The 11,418-nt window shown below is 39.0% G+C and overlaps 1 long non-coding RNA gene across 1 annotated transcript; it reads left to right on the forward strand.

Annotated features, from left to right (window-relative positions):
• Window positions 1–1,541: 1,541 nt before the first annotated feature.
• LOC114230476 (uncharacterized) lies at window positions 1,542–7,124 on the forward strand. Its single transcript, XR_008557492.1, has 2 exons — window positions 1,542–1,652; window positions 6,775–7,124. It is a non-coding gene; the product is annotated as an uncharacterized LOC114230476 (long non-coding RNA).
• The last annotated feature ends 4,294 nt before the right edge of the window (window positions 7,125–11,418 follow it).

Raw genomic sequence — 11,418 nt, forward strand, 5'->3', positions numbered from 1 at the left:
CTTCTTTCTACTGCCAAGTCAAAAGCCAATGATTTATGGGTGTGTGTGTTTTGTTTGTTGTGTGTGTTTTTTTGGGGGGGGGGGCAGGGGTTGTTATGAAAGAATCCCACTTCCAGGTACCAAATTCTATTCTGGTTACCTGTTGCTACATAAAAACTACCTCAAAACTTGGTGGCATCAAAGAACAGTCATCTTATTATGCTCACTGGATCAGGAATTCAGACAGGACAAACAAGGATGCCTTGTCTCTGCTCCACAATATCTGGGGCCTCAGCTGGGAAAACTCAAATGACTGGGGGAGGGACTCATCGGGAGGTTGCCTCCTTGACATGTACTGATGCCCCGGCTCGGGTGACTTGAAGACTGGGCTCGACTGGTTTGGCAACCAGAGACTTGGGCTCTTCACAGCATGGTGGCTGGGCCTGTGAGGGAGAGGGAGTGTCTTGGGAGGTGCACCAAGACAATGAGTTTTAGAGAGAAAGGTGGAAGCGGCACATCCTTTTCTAATCTAGCCTTAGAAGTCACATTTGTTGGTGCAAGAGAGTCACTAAGGCTAACCTAGATTTAAGGGGAGGGAATTAGACTGGTGTCTTAATGGACGTGACAAAGACCCTCACAAGTATACGTGGAATAGGAGATACCGCTGCAGCCATTTTTGGTAACTATGATTTGCCACTCCAGGCCACCCCTTCCAGACATCCATCTACTCATTCATTCCTACTTACTTATTTTTCCTCTGCTTCCTTTCAAAAAGAATTTGAGGACACTCAGTTGTAGTTAGAAGATGGATTGGTGGGCATGGAAACAAAACAAAGGAAGTTGGTTAATCTCAGGTGCTAAGATAATCTCATACAGATATTCATTTATTCATTCCACAAGTATTTTTTAAGCATTAACAAGGGGTCACCCACTTTGATCCGCTAGGGAGATATGAGTTGAGCAAAATTAATGCAGGTCCTGTTCTCATGAAGCTTAAACCCAGTTGGGGAGGCAGACATTGTAAAACAATTCCACAAATAACTGCAAGTATACTAATCGCATAAGTGTTATGCAGCAATGGTCTAGGAGCAACACAGGAATTAGAGGTTTCCCTGAAAAAAAAAAGAGACTTTTGAGCTATTAATGCAAAGATGAGAAAAAGTCAGGTAACTAAACCAGGGTGTTGCAAAGCATGTTACATGAATCACTGGTGGAACAGAGATATATTATTATTGTCCTTATTATGTATTTATTCTGTGCAATTTATGACAGGTGATTTTCTGTTTTTGTTAGCGAAGTTTCCTTCTTAAATAAATATTAAGTTTAGCAAAGTTGTCAACTTAAAAAAGAAAAAGATGGTGGGTAAAATAATAGGGTAGGTGTTACAAAAAGTGGCAGACTGTAGGTGATATGTGGAAACCTGAAGTTTAGTAAATATTGGACTTGGTGTGTTGGGAGGTGGGGGAGGGGAGGGAAGTCATGGGCAATAAAGGGAGCATCATAATGCAAAAGCTCTGAGGTGGAAGAGTGAAGGTTCCAAGAAACAGAAAGATGGCCTTATGGCTTGAGCAGAAAGTGAGAGAGAGTTGCTGGCAAAGAGCCAGGAGAGGCCAGCAGGACCTTGATATTCAGGGACCTTAGTTCAGAACTGAAACCTCGAAAAATCAAAATGGGTAACTGTACTTTTTTTCCCTTAGTACAAAAAAATCACTGATATTTGAATAGTACATTTGTAATAGAACAAATTTAGTCTACATAGATAGCAGCAATATTAACTTGTAGTGTCTGAGAGCTAGTATTCCCATTGGAAACAGTGTTGTTCAACATGTTTTAATTATCCTAAAAGCAATAGGACATCATTAAAGAATTTGGGAAAGGGGAATGATAAACCTAGTTTGTGATGTTTTTAAAAATCATTTTTATTAATGTAATTCATACACTAAAAATTATATAGAAGAACTAATCTATATACATAAAAGGCTAATACGCAAAGTGTCCCCTTGGGAGTTCGACCAGGAGACTGGGAGTTCGCTCTCTCGCTATGATGTGTGTTGACCACCAGGGGGCAACGTGGAATGAAGGAAGGCCCCAGCCAGCAGCCAGAAGGCCACAATCACCCTGATCACCAGCCAGGCCTACAGACTCTACCCGTGCATGAATTTTGTGCATGAGACCTCTAGTAGTAATAAGCAAATGCTGCTCACCAACCTCTTTCCCACTCACAGAAGCAACCTCTTTCCCACTCACAGAAGCAACCACTTTAACACTTTTCAGTTTTTGTTCTTCTGATAGTTTCCTTCTTACTTAAAAAAAAAAAAAATGCTTAAATCGCCATTACTTGATTTGTCAAGTTTGGGCATTGTACTGTATACATGTGCTTGCTTAGATTTCTTCAGACTCTCCTTTCTCCCAGACTCTCAGCTTGCCCTATCATTGTTAACTAGTCTTGTTTTATTTATTTAAATAATAGCATTATGTTTAGTGTTAATATTGATCTCTGGCATTCTGCTTTTGAGAATAACTTAATACAGATTTGAAATAAAAGTGAGAAATAACTTCATTAATTTTATTAGGCAATATATAATCACATTTATTTATTTGATGAAATTGAAATGAATAGCCAGCTGAAAAAACAAACAAACCCTAAATTGAATACAACAACCATTTTTTAATAGGAGATAGGCAATATTTAACATTTTATAAAATAAGGATTAACTATAATTGAAATAAATATTTTATAAATATCATATTTTATTTATGATATTTAATAAAATAGGAATTAGCTACATTATTTAATAATGTACACCCAACTGAAAGAAATCACATAAAAGTTTTATCTGTAACTTTTATCTGATATATCTTTAAACAATTAGTAGTCCCAGAAATTATTCCAGTTACACTGAAAAGAATCAGTGTTATTAACTTACACTGATTTATTGTTCAAATAACATGGCCCTAAGGATGAATACTGAGAATAACTCATAAAATATTTGCTCATGTTTAAATGCATTTAGAAAGCCATTTTAGAATCCAATTTATATATATAAATTATTTTTTTTTTTTTTACCAATCCTCTTTGTTCTCCTGGATTCTTCCCAAGAATGCTCCATGTTCTTGACAATATCTGGGATAGAGGAGGCTAGGACTTTCAACAAAAACTGTCATTACTTTCACCAGCCCACTCTACAATGTATCACAGCTGAAAACATTTCAATGTGAGTCAAAATACCGTGTCTCTAATGCTGGTTTTACTTTAACTGAAATATACTTAGAACAGAGGAAGACAAGAAATCCAAAATGTGTACAGTATGATGTCTTGGTCCATCATAAAAAGGAACTACCCTTTGGCTTGTCCCACAAGGTACTTACATCATGGAGGTCACCTTGGAGATTTGAGATGGGTGAGAGGCATGCTTTTTTTTTTATATAAAGTGAGAGGAGAAGCAGGGAAATTTTAGGAAAGAGTCCATACAAATGTTGAGGATCTGGTAGCTGATTCCCTTAAACTATTTTTTAATGCGATTGCCATTTGAAGACCAGTGGTGTAGGAGAGGAGGAGAGCAGATGGACTGAGGGCATGAGGTACAATGATAGGGCAACACTGATGACCCCCTTGAGGTTAACCATAATGAATTTAAAATGAAACTAGTCATGTGTTTTCCATTAGTCACAGTCTACTGGGCTGATACAGGCATGAAGAAGGTAGAGAACCAGATTTAACCAGGGTTGAGGATTTAACCAAGCAAGTAGTTTCGAGAATTTATTTTTTATTTATTTTTACACACACACACACACTCCAGTTTTGAGAATTTAAAGATGAGAAAGGAAATGTAATCACAGTGCACTACTAGATTCTACAGTAATGCAATTTTATATAGATTTTAGCTCCTGGCTCATCATACTCTCTAAGTAAGTGTAGTCTGGTGGTCACCACTCCACCTCCTTTCTCTTTGTTGTGGATTTAGACCTTTGTCATTCTTTTATTATCATAATAAATGTGATAAACATGTGCCTAATTTGTCATCCTGAGCAAAAAGTTCTCAAATTGTATTTTTTTTTCCTTTCAAATTGCATTTTCAAAGATCATGCTGGCTCTTGGATAAAATGGATTTGGTGAGAAAATGAGTGGATGTAGTGACATTAGGAGACAGTTGCAGTAATCCAAGGAAAGGGTGCTGGTAGCTTTGTCTAAAGTGGTAGAAAGTAAAAGCACATGGTGTGGAGAGTTATTCAGACTTACAGTTAACATGACTGGGTTATGGAATGGAAATGGGGAATAAAAAAGAGATATTTGTTCAGTCTTCTTGTTAATGGCCATATGCACTAAGATAGGGAACACTTAAACAGGACAGTAATAGTGGTGGAAGATCATTAATGTAGTTTTAGAGCTATTGAGCTTGAGGTATCATTGAGATATCCAAATAAGAGGTCAAGGAGGCACATATTATATGAGTTTATAGGTGAGGACCGAGGAGAAGACATGTTAGGGAGTCATTGCTAGTATATTGATGGACAGTGAGCCAAATGAATGGGTGAAATCTATTGGGAAATGAATACAGAGTAAGAAGCAAAGGAGGAAGTAGTATAATGTAAAAAATGGCCACATATTCCTCTCATTCTGGTTTGCATGACTCTTTACAATGTGATTTTGTCTCTCATTTAGAGGAGTTTCTTTCTCCCACCTCTTAAGTGTGGAGCAGCCTTGCAACTTGCTTTGACCAATAAAACATGTTAAAAGTAACATTATGGGAATATGAGCCTAAATATCAAGAGGCCTTGCAGCTGCTGCTTCTCCTGCCCTATTAAGAAGCCTGGATTAGCCTTCTTGAGGGCAAGTGATAATGAGCTATCACTGACCACCATACTTATGGGAAAGGTCATTTTAGGAAATCCAGGCCTTGGTTTGACATCAGATAGCTGTAGATGCATGAGTGACTATAGGCAAGAGCACAGAACCCCTCAGCCAAGCCAAATCCAACTTGCTGACCCATAAAATCATGAACAAATAAAATATTTGCTATTTTAAGCCACTAAGTTTTGAGATGCAGCAATAGACCACTGATGCAGAAGCCCAGGAAAGTCTTAAGAAACTCCAATATTTAAATATTGGGTAGAGAAACAAAAGCTGGCAAAAAGAAAAGGAAAGAAAGGAAAAAGAGAAAAGAAAGGATAGGAAAAGAAAAGAATCCCAAGTGTTTGGAGTTTTTTAAAAGAAAAGAAAAGAATAAAAAGTGAGAGCCAGAGAGAGAGGAAGAAAACCAGAAAGGTACAGTGTCACAGCAGCAAGGAATTGACCCACAGAAATCAAGGAGTGTTTCAAGAATGAGGAATACCAACAGGGTCAAATATGGCTGAAAGGTTAAATAAAATGAGATGAAAAATTCCTGTTGGATTTAATGACATGAAGGCATGGTCATGGTGACATTTGGATCAGAGGAAAATATGATAAGACAGAGTGTGAGATGCCTATGGAGTATCTAAGTAAGTACATGAAGCTCAGTGAAAAGTTTCACACCTGTGGGCATATAAAGTGTGGATGCGACTCCAGGAAGACTACGTAAAGTGGGATGGGGAGGGGATCTTGGGGCACACCGGGTTTTAGAGGGTGGGCATAGTCAGATACACCACAAAGAAGCCCATGAAGTAGGAAAACTGGGAGAAAGAAGTATACAAAAGCTTTAAAAAAAAAAAAAAGGTATTTCAAAAAGGCATGAGAAGTCTGTGTATGGTGCCAGGTGGGTACTAGACTTATCAAGAGAATCACTTTGTAAGTTAGATAGATGTCTAACCACTATACTGTATACCTGAAAGTAATGTAATATTGAATGTTAGTGGTAATTTTTTTAGAAAGGTAGTTGGGGGTGAGAAGTATGTCAAACGCAGCAGAGAGCTTAGGAAGGCTAGAACCAGAAGGTCCTCCCATTGAATCTGACACCATTTGCCAGGAAAATGTTTTCGCAGCCCCGTGCAGGCAGAGCCAGCAAGGTGTGCTGAGCCATGGCTGAAAACCAGAATATGCATGCCTGTGTGGAAAGAGAATCCCTGCAGCAGGAAGAGAGGAGGTCACCTTTCAATGTCAAGTGTTTGGGGTTTTTTAAATTAATTTTGTTTGTTTTAAGGCTATGTGACTTTTGCTTGTTTAGTTAATTGAGGAGAAAGGGATAGTAAAAGAAAACCAAAAAAAGGGGGGGAGAGGGGTTACACTCTAACAGGATATTTTTTTCTAACATTTTCTTTTCCAGATTCCATGAAAAATCCTTCTACTTGTACTTAGTTTTTGCAGTATGGCCCTTCATCTCGATATATATAGTTGTTGTTAAAATTCCCAGATTTGTGTGCTTTTTCCATTACGACTTTAGGTTAGCTGATTCCTAATTAAGTTGGGGACGGACAGGTCATTTCATTTTTCTCATTTGGAGCTAGCTTCAAATCACAGAGGAAGTACCTAGTGATCCTAGAGTTCCCAAGTGGCCCTAAGAAAAGAACTGAAGTTTCCTGGTCAAATAATTTGAGAAAGGCTGTCCATTGAAAATCTCCCTCTGAGAGACTGACAAAGTACATTAGCATATTAAAGCCTCTGAGCCATCCTAGTTAAACAACAACAACAAAACTCTGTTTAAAAGTTTACAAACTCATTCCCCTGCCCCATGCTTTTTTTTCTCTGCATGTTATTAACAAACCAGAAGAATTTCCCCCTTAATACCAGTTTAGGAAATACCTGCTGTAGCAATTTGATTCTCCCTATGTTCTGTGGACTGGAAGGTTTTAAACAGAGGTTCTCCATCTTATTTCTAGATTCAAGGATTCATGTTACCCTCCCTAGACGGTGAAGAATAATGGTGACCACAAATTACCTTACGGACCCCTTTATAACACCAGGACCGGAGAAATTAACAAAAACTCTGGATACCGAGGATGAAGATGGTTGAGGAGAGGTCATCAAGATACATCATCTTTAATTAAGGGAAACAAAAATTGCCGCTCAGTGAAAGGATTGGCAATTTATTACCTTCCCAGAAGGATGTGCTTTCAAGATAGGATCAAAGTGTCTCCTTATGTGTCTGGAGGAAGCAGCCAACTAAACTATAGTCACTTTAGTAAGATTTTTGAAGTTCTGATGAAATAAACAATCATGATGTAATGCCCATGGAAATGGATGGTCTACATTATGGGTTGAAAAGGGGGAAATTGTGGAGCACAAATATGTCATTGTGGCGGTGTGCTGTCTCCAGCATTACCCAGAGGACAATGGGAGGCAGCATGAACCCTGATGAAGTCTAGCTTGAACTGGCAGCCAACCTTCCCTTTCCTACTAAAGTGGTTATTTAGGTACAAGCAACCTTTTGGGGGGAAAAAAAGATTGCTATAGCACATATATGCTAGTATTTAAATTCAACCACATCTCAGGACTTGGAAGACAATCATCGTTTAGGTGAAGCCTAAAATAACAATGTTTTGGCTCCAGGCTCCCTCTACTGTTTCTGCAATAATAAATAAACATTTTATGGCACTCTCCTGACTAGATTCCAGAATTTATGAAAGTCAAAGCAAACACAATCTGTGTAATAATAAAGGAAATCATTATTATAATAATCAGGAAGTTCAATATTTGGAGAAAGTTGAGAACAATCATAAACTAGTTAATGATATAGATAGAACCACATGAAGTTGACTGTTTTTTAATCCACAAATGACTATTTCATATGGCTCAAGCTTGTATTTAAACATTTTATTGTCAAACGGTGGTGGTGGTGGTGGTGTGTGTGTGTATTGAGGTGGTTATTTTAATAAATAATCTTTATTATGAAATCCCCTAAATACATTGGTTAATTTACATGTTGTTTCTTGACCAAAATTAACTACAGGGTATGTCAGTACCATAGGAATGTGTGTATTATAACTTGGGTTTAAAAGTTAAAAAGTGTGAAAATACAAAATGTTTCACACAGGAAGGTAAATGAAAGAAATGTAGAAAAGCCATATATTTACAAGAGGAAAGCTAGAAATAAAATAGTTAACATTTTAACTGTGAGAGGAGGAAGTAGGGCAATTTGCATAGACTTCAAACAATCTCACACTATTGAGAAAACCTGCAAATCCTGGAAAGAATTAGAGATAAAAGCCAAAGTCAATACACTTCAACCACCCTTGATGTTTCACAGTCACTAACGAGAAAGCATCTTCTGGGTAAGTTCACACTTTGCACAAAATAAATATTAAGTCTGTTGGCAATTTTCCAAAAAGTTAATATTTTACAGTTCAGGATTTTATTTAAGTTTGTCTTTGAACCAGAAAAAAATGCTTTTTGAAGTTGTTTCCATAGTTCTAGGAATTCAGTCTAAGAATAAAAGATGCCATCAAAAATTTATTTACAAGGGTGTTCATCAAAACCTTATATTTACAGTTATTGTTCACCACTTAAGTCTTATGCCTAGCATAGCACCTAGCATCCAGAAAAATCTCAATAAATATTCTTGGAAGAATGAATTACAGGAGAAAAGTTAGAACTTTCCAAATGGGTGACTAGTTGAATAATTATGGGTAGATTGTGATTTATACACATTATGTGTGACCATTAAAATGTTTTCAATACTTTTTAAAAGACATTAGGGAAATGTTAAGGCATTAGAGAAAATGTTAAGCAAAAAGGGATGACTACAATGTGTATACTATCTAATATAAATCTTATAAATACATATGGACACAAAAAGAGTTAAATTATTGATTGAAGTGGTTTTTATTTTTTCTTTGTGTTTTTCTGTGTGTTGCAAATTGTCTATCATGAGTATGTATTGTTTTTATAATCAGAGCACTAAGTGTTATTTAAACATTTTTATAATGCTCTGTTAACATTCAGATCTGTAATAAAATTTTATCTATTAAAACCCATGGAGCCCTAGCCGTTTTGGCTCAGTGGATAGAGCTTCAGCCTGTGGACTGAAGAGTCACAGGTTCAATTCCAGTCAAGGGCACATGCTTGGGTTGTGGGCTTGACCCCCAGTTGGGGGTGTGCAGGAAGCAGCCGATCAATGAGTCTCTCATTTTGATGTTTCTGTCTCTCTTTCCCTCTCCCTTGCTCTCTGAAATCAATAAAAATTAAATATATATATGTATACATACACACACACACACACACACACACACACAACCATGGAGTTTAATAAAAGGTATTTGCTGTAGGGTGGTTCAATATTTGTATAAGAGTGTTTGGCTTTTCCCTATTATTTTGTTAAATGCTCACTAGATAGATACTTTTGGTAATTTATTCAGTGGTCTGAATCATGAAACAGAGCTAAATTGTGCTCTACTTTTGAGTATTACACCAATAACTTGTATACAAGTTACAGAGATAGGTGAATTATTTCTGAAGTTATACAAAGATAAAATATGTTTTTTCATCAGTGAGAAATAAAATAACCACTATGTATAGGCACTGGGCCAGGCAGCTTCCCTTTATTCATATGCATGATATTATAGTAGAAGTAGTAATAATAGCTGAGTTATTGATCAGTTGTCATGTGCCATACTCTGTTTCGGGGGCTTATTTTCTCTCATTTCATGTTTTGAGCTATTGGGGCAGGTAGTGTATATTATCACCACTTTGCACTTGAAGACCCTGAAGCCCAAGGTGGAAGCTAGAATTAACCACCCTCCATGTGGAGAAAATATTTTTATGCTCAAAGGTCATTAAACCGCCGAAACCGGTTTGGCTCAGTGGATAGAGCGTCGGCCTTCGGACTGAAAGGTCCCGGGTTCGATTCCGGTCAAGGGCATGTACCTTGGTTGCGGGCACATCCCCAGTCGGGGGTGTGCAGGAGGCAGCTGATCGATGTTTCTCTCTCATCGATGTTTCTAACTCTATCCCTCTCCCTTCCTCTCTGTAAAAAATCAATAAAATATATATTTTTAAAAAAGGTCATTAAACCATTGTTGCCCCTTCTTTTAGGAACAGTAAGTAAACACTGAAAACACTGTATTCTACAAATGAACTTGATCTTCTGTTGGAAGGAAGAGGGGGTGTAGGAGGAGGCAGCTTAATCAGCTAGAGTAGAGGTCTTCTTACTTTCCTTGGAGTAGAACAATGGGAATAGCCAGTCAGACATCACCCATTATCAATACAAAGCAAATTCATCAAACTGACTTTTCAAAGATATTCCCTTTGCCTATTTGAACAAAAAGTCTGCAAACTTCAGACATTGGCTATGTAAGGGTGTTTCTATAATAGAGGTAGTGGCTTGCTATGTCCTTATCAAACAAGGGATGTTTTTGTCAATTACTTCATTGAGTTCTTTAAAAAACTTCCATTCTGGCTTTATCCCTTTGCCTCCTTCTTTCCATCCAGGGTTCCAAGGAAATTTGGAGTGAATATGGAGAAATGATTAAAAAAATTTTTTTTTAAATAACGGACACTCTGCATACTTTGGTTCCTGAAATGGTTCAGCTGGTTCTATTTTTAATAATAGTAATAATAAATTAATTTAAAATTGCCACATATTATATTTTGTGTCCTTTGAAGCCCACAACCATCTACCAAGGTACATATTCCCAGAGGGCACCTAGTCCAAAGGTTAAGTAGCAATTAAACCTCATATCAGGGCTACTCAGTGAAATTCGAATCAAGATTTGATTCCAACAAACGGGCTTCCTTCAAAACACGTTGCCTAGCAACAAATCGATCCTAGTGAGTTCTACGCATCTTAAGTGGAGAAAACCAACCAATTCCGTCCCAGAAGCCAAGCTTGAAGAACAATTAGAATTGTTTGCTGACCTTCTTCCCCACCCGCTTCTGTGACCACAACAGTCACCTAATCAGGAAAACCTCCCATTGGCCAGTGTCGATTTCACTTGGGACTTGGCAGGGGTTGGTGGTAGAGGAGGGTCCCGGGTTCTATTCACTCGAATCTGATTTGTGGGGAAACTGGCGCCCAGGGATCCCTTAGGAAACCCATCATCTTCTGGGGGCGACCTCAGGTTGAGGGACCAAGACCTGCAGGGGGCATTTGTTCATTCGCATTCAGGGAGAACCCTCTCTCCCAGTGCAAGACCGAGCCTCCTTTCACGCCACAAGTTCAAAACTCGGCCACCACGCCCTTGCCCCTCTTCCCACCAAGAACAGGATCGGGTATGGACAATGATATTTCCATCTCCCTTCCTTCCGCCCTTCTCCAAGTGACCGGTGAGCGTGCGGACGTGCGTCCGAGGGTGCATGCACCTCATCTACTGCGCGGCGGGGCCCCTAGAACCAAGGGGCTCTCTCGGGCCTGGGTTTCGCGCCCCGAACCTGCCGTGACTCACAGAACGTGCTCCGCCCCCGCCCCGCCCTCGCCCCGCCCCGCAGGCTCCGCCCAGGCTCGCCCGGCCCCGCCCCCTCAGCCCGGCCCCAGGCCCGCCCCGCCCTCTCCGTCCCACTTCGCAGGCGGAGCCCGGGCCCGCCCCGCC

The sequence above is a fragment of the Eptesicus fuscus genome, chromosome 11, assembly GCF_027574615.1.
Source record: "Eptesicus fuscus isolate TK198812 chromosome 11, DD_ASM_mEF_20220401, whole genome shotgun sequence".
Lineage (NCBI taxonomy): Eukaryota > Metazoa > Chordata > Mammalia > Chiroptera > Vespertilionidae > Eptesicus > Eptesicus fuscus.